The 12016-nt window shown below is 35.3% G+C and overlaps 1 protein-coding gene across 1 annotated transcript in view; it reads right to left on the bottom strand.

Annotated features, from left to right (window-relative positions):
* LOC122539023 (cadherin-23) overlaps nucleotides 1-11360 on the bottom strand; it is a 31677-nt gene extending 20317 nt beyond the window's left edge. The window contains exon 1 of the mRNA XM_043673595.1: nucleotides 10827-11360. The gene's annotated coding sequence lies outside the window, so the exon portion shown is untranslated. The remainder of the gene's footprint in view (nucleotides 1-10826) is intronic.
* Between the last annotated feature and the right edge of the window lie 656 nt (nucleotides 11361-12016).

Raw genomic sequence — 12016 nt, 5'->3', positions numbered from 1 at the left:
CTAAAATGATGTTACAATCGCAATAAGTAACGCTCGCTCAAACCTAACCTCAAAAATATTCGTTCAAATGAGTGTTAGGTATTATATACGTGTGTTTAGTCTTAACAAATGATAATCAGTCGTGTCAAAAGACTGAATCCTCTCCTGACGATAATTATTTCTACCTAAAATGATGTTAGAATCGCAATAAGTAACGCTCGCTCAAACCTAACCTCAAAAATATTCGTACAAATGGGTGTTAACTGTTAGGTATATATAGTCTTGACAGATGATGATCAGTCGTGTCAAAAGACTGAATCCTCACCCGACGATCATTATCTCTGCAATTGTTACATTCAATTTGGCAAGTGATAAACTGTTTCCCCTTGCGTGCGTACTTTCTCTTCGAGACGAAACGCATTGCGTTCAATGTCAAGATTGTCAAGAGTCACGAGTTGACCACAAGGACAATTAAACGAAGTGAAAGCCCACCGGAAGTCTCAGTTGGTTTCCCACGGTGTCGGCATTATGCCGCGTAACCGTGATACAAGCGCGAAGAAAAACAAAGCCAAAGAGTTCTTGCCTTCGCGCGAGAAACGTGATTTCGACAAGATCGCTTCGTCTTCTCTCCAGTTACGGACGATTTGCTCCGCGACTAACTAAATCGAACGAATCCGTCCGTTTCGCTTTGCTTTGTTAACTTTTATTAGCCAGCGTTCTCCGCTCTTTTTCGGAACCGTTGTTAGAAACAATTATTGCGCGTTTAACCGCAGAATTTCATTTCACGACGAGAGGAGTCGCACAAGTTGCGAAAGCGATCTTCTGCGACTGTTTCTTGCTTCGCGATTTTCGCCTGAATTCAGCTTTTTCGGTCTGGAAAGTCGAGCCAGCTTTCTAAGTGCAAAATCGTCGTTGAATTCGTCATCTTTGAATATTTCTTCTAGGTACTCTCTCCGGGTACTGTTTCAGGCAAATGACTCGGTTGATCAGAATACTGGAGCAACGTGTGCGATGTTGTAATTAATATGAGCGTAATTACGGCTTTTAACATGGTAATCACTGTGGAGACACGTAATTTCGAAGTCATTACGATTCTCATTGCCATGTAGGGAAACATAACTTTTAGGTAATTTTCTAACGTTTCAGTAACCATTTTCTAATAACTAGGCCTTCTAGTGTTTATTTGAAATACAAAACTGGATCAAAAATTTTATACTTCCTACTAAAATAAATTCATAATAATTTTTATATTTTAATTAATTATAAAATTTTAATTATTTTTGGAACATAATGGAAAAATCATGTTCGAACTTAAATTCAATTTAAAATTAATAAGTTTTTTCTTGTATTCTGATTAAAAAAAGAAATAGACGGAGAAAAAAATTCTGACCCAGTTGCATTTCAAATAAAATACAAGTATATTTAAAGAAATTGTTGTCTACGTGGTTAATTTGAAATAACTTGTTATTGACTGAAATATTGTTCAATAAGATTATTTCAAATACTTTTTATTTTAAAATCACACTCAGTACTAAGACATTCTTACAAATTTCCTAGACGCGTGTAAAAGTTGTAATTGAAACGTGGTTTCAAAACCGAAGTTTCATTTCTTCAATCGAGAAAGTTTCGATCAACTTCTGAAACGTATCCTTGGAAGATAGCTGTTATTTCTAAATTAATTTAATGTTTTACACATGAAAATAGCTTGTTAATATTTCGTATTATTAGCTACGTTCTTAGTATACGAGAATAAATTTCAAATAAGTAATACATATTTCAAATGCACGCGTGAATGATAATATTGCAAAGTACTCTAAGCGTTTTCCTTTTCCGGTTTTTCACTTAACAGGAATGCTTCTTTTCCAATTAAATAATTTGAAATAATCATTACATTATCATGAAAAAAGAAAAACTTGTAAATATATATCATTTCCGCTTTCTGTGAATTTAATCGGCTCTTTCGTGTTTCTGCTCGTTGCATCAAAATGTTGTGTGTATTATACAACAAGGTGTATATAGATATATTAATTTGTACGGTATCGAACAATTCTTTAAACATTATCCTGTTGTTATGAATCTACTTTTTCTAAAAAATAATATTTCATTTCTGCAACACGCTTATTCCTTCAAGTATTTCTGACAATATTCACGAAATGATTTTAAATCCCAGAGTTTATTTTATTAAAACAGTTAGAGGAATTGTTGTCAAGATTGATAAATGATTAATAACGGTAATTATATTTGATAATGATAATTAATTACAAGTGACTTTACACTCTAGATTTTGTTTAATAAAACAGTTAGAGAAATTACTATCAAGACTGATGAATGGATTAATTATCAGATGGTTATCCATCATCAGGAAGTAATTTTGAAACTTACATTATTCAACATAGCTGGAAGAGATAATTGCTATATATTTTCCATTTCAAATTTCACGATTACCTTCTCGTTTCGTGCTATTTTCATTGTATTGGAAAAATTTCTAAAAGTTGCACGAAGATTTCCTGAAACTAGCCGTGAAAATTCGAGAACCGTGGCGGAATTAAGAAAACATTTATCAAAGTTCACGAGGAATCTCACGCGTTAAGGGGCGATTATTATTAGCGAGCGATTAACAAGCGATCGACAAAGAGTGTTCGATCAGCCACGGCAGATAAATTCGATTGATTCGAGATGAGGTGTTGGACGGTTGTTGAACCGCGCCTGAACTTCATTAAAGGATCGTTCACTGGCTTCTCCTCCGTGTTGGTAACTCATTCGCCATTCGTAGACGAGGGCATCCGGCCGTGGTTACTGGTCTGCAAGGCCGATGCCCGGAAACCAGATAGTTAACTCAGATTACGAAACGAACGCCATTAATTCAGTCTCGAAGAGCATCTAGATTACAGAAGAAGTCCTGACCGAGATGACCAACCTTTTTCCTTCTCTCTCTCTCTCTCTCTCTCCTTTTCAAAATTACACCGCGTACCGTGTACGTACGTAGTTTTCTTGCCGCGAACGCCGTCGCGTGATAATTGCATCGAAAGGGACGTAAAAACCACACGTTACAGCCGAACGTGTGTATCTAATTGTAAGTTGAAGACCTCCGTTCGGATCGAAACGAAGAAAACGTCGTTTAATAATACTAAAGTGCTCAGAATGACCAATTGGAAATTTTGTTGGTAATGGCGCAAAGTAATGTATTTTTAGGAATTTAAATGATTTCCCGAAGAATGTATAAAGAAAAGTAATCTACTGTGTAATTTTATTGTATTTCATTTCTTTACTCTAATCCTTTGCATTCGACAAACTACTCCCCGTCTAAAGGGACTTATACTGTATTTAAATTTAATTAACAGCTAAAATTGTAAAATTTTTTTATTTCAATTGCTTATAATTGCTATAATTTTCTATATAATTATAATGAACGTAGGTTTGGTATTGTGCGATATAATATAACTACTCCTCATCTAAAGGGACTTATGTTATATTTAAATTTAATTAACAGCTAAAATTGTAAAATTTTTTATTTCAATTGCTTATAATTGCTATAATTTTCTATATAATTATAATGAACATAGGTTTGGTATTGTGCGATATAATGTAATATAACTACTCCCTGTCTAAGGGGACTTATGTTATATTTAAATTTAACAGCTAAAATTGTAAGATTTTTTACTTCAATTGCTTATAATTGCTATAATTTTCTATATAATTATAATGAACGTAGGTATAGTATTGTGCGACATAATATAATATAACTATTCCCTGTCTAAGGGAACTTATGTTATATTTAAATTTAACTAACAGCTAAAATTGTAAAATTTTTTATTTCAATTGCTTATAATTGCTATAATTTTCTATATAATTATAATGAACGTAGGTTTGGTATTGTGCGATATAATATAATATAACTACTCCCTGTCTAAGGGAACTTATGTTATATTTAAATTTAACAGCTAAAATTGTAAAATTTTTTATTTCAATTGCTTGTAATTGCTATAATTTTTCTATATAATTATAATGAACGTAGGTATGGTATTGTGCGATATAATATAATATAACGATGTAAGAGAAAAGAAATAAAATTTCAAAAAAAAAAAAATTCTCGAGGATAGAGGCAATCGTGAGTCAGTTGGCATTCATTATCATCGAATTATTATTCGAATAATTCGGGATAATTCACATGAACTAAACGTCTTGTTGCTTCTTGCAAAAATTTATAAAATGGCGAAGGAAATATTTTAGAAAATTGAAATTACGTATCATTAACTTTTATATACTATACTTGATAATTGCTTTGAACGAAGTCGCATACCAGAGAAATATATAATCAATAAAAATTTCATGCTAAATGCCATTTAAACAGGATGATTATTCATACTTCATTCACTATTTCGTAGATAAATTGCTGGCAGATGATAAAAAGAAAAAGAAAAAAATGTTTCCGAGGACAAAGAGTTAATATTTCCGATGATGAGAATTTTATGCTTTCAGTATTAAACGTGAGAATTACGTTACAGTAAAAAAGATTAAGGATTAAAATTTTGTCGGATATTTGTTGAATTGCAACGATTTATAAACGTGTCAATTAACAAGCATAGTTTTCACATAGTATATATTTTCTATATTCCATGTGTTGAACGCTTTTCTTGAGCCATTTCTTTGCACAGTGCAATAAACGATTAACGTAATAAGTGGTTCGAACGAACATGCAAACACAAAGGTGTTTTTTCACGAGTGGCTCAACACTTTGGGAACACTGGCGAATACCAGCGTGCATATACACATATATATACATACATACATACATATGTTCATATATGCAGCGTGGTGTTCCTCTTGCCAACAGAGTGTGTCGGCCACGCTCTTGACTTTTAAGACTGCTAAACAGAAGACCATTCTAAAGGTTCGTTGTTTTCATACGACCCCGAAAAAAGGCAACGTAACAACTGGGGCGATAGTACGCCGATTATGTTTTACAGTTACCCTCTTTCCTTTTTTCCTTTTTTTTTTTTTATTTCCGTTTATTTCCTTCACGTTACGCGTCGACGATATCGCGGCTCATCGTTTGAAAAATCCCCCGCGCCACATCAATCATTCGTTTTGACAAATTGAAACTGAAGGTAGCTGAATGTCGAAAGTTGCGTGAAATTTGGCACGTGAGTCTGAGTGTTCGATCTTACCTCCACAGGTTGCATGTTGCTCGATGGTTCTCCTAGCGAGCAACTTTTCTTACGACCCTGGGAATCTTCGACGCCTATACGAAGGGCAGCCCTTTTTTTAGCGTTTCTAATTAATCGATATCGGATCGTATAAAATTCCAGGAATCGACCTAATTTCCCAACGTTGCAACCTAAGTGCGCCTAAGCCTTACAGCAGAATAGATAAAATCATTTCTCAACTTTATACGTAATCGCAAGCAATTTCTTCCGATTCTCAACTGTGTTAAATCTCTCTTTGAAAAAACGAAGTTTTAAGTATTCCTTTTTACTGTACACGAGATACGGTAATACATTGTCGAAAATCAAAAAAGGGTTGCAATTAACAATCACAGATCCTTGGCGAGAATTTCAGAAAGCAAGTTGAGCCAAGTTTGTTCCGAAACTGCCACGGATCAATTTGCTTTCAAATCGAGTAAATTTGCTTTTCAACCTATCTGTCATACCAGTTAAAATTTAAGTCGAGAATATTCTCCCAAAATTGTAATATTTTCTCAGTTTCAAATATATTGAACATATAACTCAAGCAAAACAACTAATAAATTTACTACTTCTTAGTAATTTCTATCCAGTTATGAATTAAAAGAAAAAAGACGGATTATCGTATACGGCTTGGTCACTCGTTATGGTCCGCGAACCAGTTACTAGCGCAAGAGGTTAACATATTGACCGAAAATTGTTTCAAAACGAAAGGATCACGTAGAATCTAATTTGATCGAATAAATTTTTCGACTTTTAATTTTACTTCTCTTTCTTCTTAACCATTATGCCACTAAACCGTTCAAAATAAATAAATTACTCGATACGACGTTAAGAAAAAAAAAAAAAAAAAAAAAAAAAAAAAAAAGAAAACGCTAATTAAGAACAGAAAAAGGCTGCCGCAATTAATAGTACCTACGGCAGTCGGTACGTGCGGTTAGTTCGAAAGGCAAGGACATCTTTTGTGCGTGTGTGTGTGTGTGTGTGTGTTTCACTTGGGGGGAGCAGAGGAAGTTTTTATGCATGGTGGTCCGTCGAAAATAGACAGCGAGGTCGTGTTTCGAACAAGGGATACGTCCGAGGTGCGTGACGTCATTTCCTACACCTGCTGCCATGCATGCTTCCGAATGATAACGCCGCACGTGGTATTGACACACCCCGTACCGCCGTCTGCCATCCAGTTCCAACCACCCTGATGTATCCAAACGTTGGAGGATACGTTGCGTGACGACCGATACCTGCACGATCCACTCCCCCTTTCCCCACCCGCCCCCTGTGCAACGCACACGCTTTGGCAACGATAAATTACACAGCTCCTGCGATGATAATTGTTCCGATTCGTGCCGAGCGATTCTCGTACAGAGAATTTTCATTGCTGCCAGTTGTGCTGGCAGTTACACAGTTAGGAAAATCTTTCACCGTTTTTTTTTTTTTTTTTTTGTTTCATCTTACGTGTGTGTGTTTTTTTCCTTTTTTTTTTTTATGTTTGTGTATCACCTAACAATAAAATAAAGAAAAATTGCGTGTACACGTACAGCAAGTTTAACAGGTCGTGTCAAACTCTAAAATCGCAACGTTCGGTTATTATCTCGTTAACGATGATAATAACTTTCGAGGTAACTTCGTTAGAAAGGCCAATCCACTGCTGTTCAGTACGCTCGTTACGATATCCCTGGACTGTGAAACGATATTTTGAAATTACGCGTCCGTAACGTAAACTCTGAAATATTTATAACGCGTAGCTGTATATACAGTGAGATTCAGAGATTTCCGAGCGGCCAGATTTTGTTATTTCTTCTGCTTTCTCAAGACGAGCGCGATGGACACGTTTAACCCCTTGAGCGTTTGTGTGGATTATGCTCGTAATGAAAAGATGGAATTTTTTTGTTTAATTTCGAGTGTGCTCGTCATGTAGAAAGAAATTCACTTTGTTGTTTATTGTAAAATTTAGGTAAAATAATTATATAAATATTCGTAATTTTAGCATAGTTTAGAATTTAGCAATTTTAGAATATTTCAAGGCAACGAAACAAATAAAGAAAATATGCACTTGAATCGACACAATGCGAAAACAAATTAAATTTATCTCTGATCATTGTAATTTTGTAAATATTTGATTTTTTCACTTTTTTTTTATGAACTGATAAAAATTTAACATTCCTCCACATTTTGAATTTTTAATGGTTTTCTTTTTTATGGAATAACTTTCGAAAAATAAAATATCAAGTTCTACAAACATCGATAGAATTGAAAATTTTTTAAAGAAACACCGAAAAAATTTATCATTTTTTTAATAATTTAATTCAATCTTACAGCAAGTGCATTTACTACTATGTCGAGTATGTCATCGCCTAGCAATAATTAAGCAACAGTGCACACTCTCAAAGTAAAACAAAACGCTCATGAGGTTAAAATCAATAATTATATAATTGTAAAAATATGTTTCCATCGTGCTATATTCTCAAACGTATCAATTACACGATATCGATTGCTCCGTACCGTGTTGCGGTCCTCGAGCGAGTTATTGGCCACGATGGTGTCTTTGTAAGCAACCGAACAGGTTACACCTCGTTGAGAAGTTGAAAATGCAATTGATCGAAGATCTGAAATGCTCGATGAAACAAACATCAGTGGTAGTCTCTCGTTTCATACACTTATGCAACCGGTTTGCGTTGTGCTTTGTCGAACGAAACTTTTTCATAAATATTCCAATTGAAAATAATAGTTCGACAACGGTTCATTGTCTCTAAATTTTAGATAAGAAATTAGATATCTCTCGAGAAATCACTTCTGCGCGATCCTAATAATAAAAATTCCCACGAGCTGCAGCTGTTGATAATTGGACGCTCGAAGGAAAATGCAATTAATCGAAGATACGAAACGCCCGATGAAATAAACATCAGTGTCGACCCTCGACAAACGATTTTTGTATTATCCATCAGTGATTTATTTACGAAGCATCACTTCAGATAAAATGATATAACATTGAAATGATCATTCAATGGATATAATTGGAAATAATCATTCAAATGATACTTAACACGAAATTTTCTTGATCGTTTTAACGTGCGATATCGTTTTAAATTTAATCTCTGGAAAAATAATATTTTTCAAACTTTCGCAAGAAGTCTTATTTATGCGAATTATTCCGAATTATGTGAATTATTTAGCGTCAATTGACTCAGGGTTGTCTTTAGAAATTTTTTCTTCTGAAATTCATTTGTTCTTTTTATGTCGTTTTTCATTCTGTGATATCTGTTCAGATATTATGTTTACTAGTATCACATCGCAATTATCAGGAAATTAGAAAAAGAGGAACTCTAAGCTGTTGACTCTGGATTTAACCTCTTGCGCTGAAATAACTTGCACGTCAAAAATTTTTTGTAAAAAAAAAAAAAAATTGCAACATTTTCTCAGTTTTAAGTATATTTAAATGTAATCCATGCAGAACAAACGATAAGTTTATTACTTGTTAATAATTTCTATCCAGTGATATAAGACGAGTTCAAAACGAAAGCGACGAATTATTGTATACAGTTTGGTCGCTCGTTATGGTCCGCAATCAGTTGCCAGCGCAAGTGGTTAAGGATATCTATAACAATGTCGTTTTCTGACACTGTAGAAAATTTTATTTTATTCAAAAGTTAATGCAGCTTTAATCTGTAATACAATTTAACAATAAACACACTAAAGGTCAATGTATTTAACTAGAATATAGGTTATATTAGGCATAGGTTATGTTATAACATATTATATATTATAGCATAATACGTTACAATAAGTAAAATTATATATTTAAGTAAAACAAAATAGGCAAAACAAATAATAAGTTTATTACTTCTCAATAATTTCTATCCAGTGATATCGTACCGACGAGTTCAAAACGAAAGGGACGAATTATTGTGTACGGTTTGGTCACTCGTTATGGTCCGCGAACCAGTTGCCAGCGCAAGGGGTTAAGAATATCTAACAATGTCGTTTTCTAACATTGTAGAAAATTTTATTTTATTTAAAAGTTAATACAACTTTAATCTGCAATATAATTTAACAATAAACACACTAAAGGTCAATGTATTTAACTAGAATATAGGTTATATTAAGCATAGGTTATGTTATAACATATTATATATTATAGCATAATACGTTACAATAAGTAAAATTATATATTTAAGTAAAACAAAATAGGCAAAACAAATAATAAGTTTATTACTTCTCAATAATTTCTATCCAGTGATATCGTACCGACGAGTTCAAAACGAAAGGGACGAATTATTGTGTACGGTTTGGTCACTCGTTATGGTCCGCAATCAGTTGCCAGCGCAAGGGGTTAAGAATACCTAACAATGTCGTTTTCTAACATTGTAGAAAATTTTATTTTATTTAAAAGTTAATACAACTTTAATCTGTAATATAATTTAACAATAAACACACTAAACGTCAATGTATTTAACTAGAATATAGGTTATATTAGGCACAACATAGGTTATGTTATAACATATTATATATTATGGCATAACATGTTATAATGAGTAAAATTATATTTAAGTAAAACAAAATGGACAAAACAAATAATAAATTTGCTACTTCTCAGTAATTTCTATCCAGTGATATCATACCGACAAGTTCAAAAAGAAAGCGACGAATTACTGTGTACGGTTTGGTCGCTCGTTATGGTCCGCGAACCAGTTGCCAGCGCAAGGGGTTAAGTACGTTTCTTCCCTCAAGAAGGGACAATCGACTGCAAAGAGTCGGTGAACGAAACTTTTTAATAAATATTCCAATTGAAAATAATAACCGATAACAGTCCATTGTTTCCGTGACTTTACAGAAGGATTAATTTCCACTGAAAACGTACCATTAGCACGGTGCAGAGTTTCCTCAAGAATCACTTCTGCGCGATCCTAATAATGAAAAGTGTTCCCACGGGGCCGTAGCTATTAATAATTAGACGCTGTCTCGTCGTATCACGTTCCTGCATAGTTGTGCAAAGATAAACCGTGAATTTTATTAAACGCAGCCTAGTTGGCGGTGACTAGGCTACCAGCCGCGTTATTTCGTTCTTACTTTCGTCATTGAAGTCCAATTTTCTTACCTTTTGTACAATACTTTCGAGATTCGCCCAGATTACGTAAAGCGCGATACGCGATCCATGGGAACGAGAGATTCTCTCGTGGACGGAAAGCACACGACTCGCTAGGGGAACCCAATAATTTTCAGTCGCGAGTGAAAGAGAGAAATGAGAGAAGTTTCGTAACGTCATTGTGTTATGTAGCACAGGCGAGAAACGATTACCTGGTGTCCTGATAATTCATTCGGAGTTGCGTCACGATTATCAGCCACGGTCGATTGTTAACAGCCGCGGTTATTAAGGAAGGGGGGGGAGAAAAAAAAAATCGGGGACGCGTTCGATTTCTGCAGCATCGGCACGAACCGAGACCTACGCGTCTCGATTTTCCTCCTCGTTTGTTTGTCGACGAACGTTTGTTCGAGGAATCGCGTATCGGAGAATCCGAAGGAATTCCGCGTTGGCATAATTCGCTGAAGCTGATCGCGAACACGGTCGCGATCGGCTCGCCGTTTCCGACGAATTTCCCGAGAACAGTGGTACTGTGGAAAACTTTCGCACCACGAACTTTGGAAGAACTTTGATCGAGTCGTACTTACGATCGTTCCCTCGCCCATGTTCTCCTCCTTCGTAGAAAATTTCTACTCGCTCGACGTACGTACGCAACGATCCTTCTCCTCGAACGTCTTATTTCCGACCGATTCTTTTGTAAACGAAAGCACACGTCCCGGTAAAAAGCACACGATAAATCGTTCTTTCTAAACTTTCACTGCTGGCGAAGAAGCACTGGTCACATCACTGGAGAGAGTTTCTTTATCGCGATGTTTTTTTATTTCACTCTCGTTGTCGGTGAACGATGATTCGAGATCCGGAGGATTCGTTCCTCCCCCAACGAGAAGAATTTGTCGTAGTGGCAAATTCGGGGGCAAACGCGAGATTTTACTCTCGTCGTCTGTCAGCGCGTGTTACTGATAAACCCGCGGCGTGCTCGTCTGGCCAGGTGAGCTCCCGCCGGTACACTGAACGCTCGCCCCGCGGCAATAAACTCCGTTTACCCACGGCAGTCGATCACCTTCGCGATTTTGTTTACAGGCGCTGCGAGTCCCCCCCGCCAGCTGATCGAATCGCGATTGAATTCGAACGAAATCGAATTTCACTCGACGTCCAAAGGGGTCAGCGATATACTCTGAGCTTAATTTTTATGTTATCTTTCTTATTTTCTTAATTTTACAATATTTTTATTTTTATTTTATCATCTTCTTATTTTCTTAATTTTATAATATTTTCATTTTAATTTTATTACCTTTTTATTTTCTTAATTTTGTAATATTTCATTATATTCATTACATCTTATTTTATTATATCTTATGATTTTCCTAATATCATGACACGAAATGTGATTTAGTCCGACGTGTCTCAGTTTTCAAAATTGAGAGATTAAATAGAGAACGGATGATTTTAAATTAAGGGGCAAGATAGAACTACGCAGTGCGGGAAACTCGAAGTCGATTGGAAAATTAAAAAGTTGAAAACTTTGGACGTACGTAGATAACACGTACGTGGCGATCGCATTTAACGGCGCGTGGTTTGGAAAGTTGTTGGAAACATTTGGAGAAAAAAAAAAAAAAAAAAAAACAAAGTGTCACAAAGACGAAGAGGAAGATTGTCCGGCAGTTTAATTTATCGAACGATCGAATCGGTCACCTGTTCACGGGCGGGCTCGCGACGGCGAACTGAAGGTAGAACGCGACGGACAGGCGCGTGTTGAGATCGGTGTGGCTGGTGTTCG

The sequence above is a fragment of the Frieseomelitta varia genome, unplaced genomic scaffold (assembly GCF_011392965.1).
Source record: "Frieseomelitta varia isolate USP_RPSP 00005682 unplaced genomic scaffold, Fvar_1.2 scaffold_188, whole genome shotgun sequence".
NCBI classification, from domain to species: Eukaryota; Metazoa; Arthropoda; class Insecta; order Hymenoptera; family Apidae; genus Frieseomelitta; species Frieseomelitta varia.
This window is presented reverse-complemented; position numbering and strand designations above follow the sequence as displayed.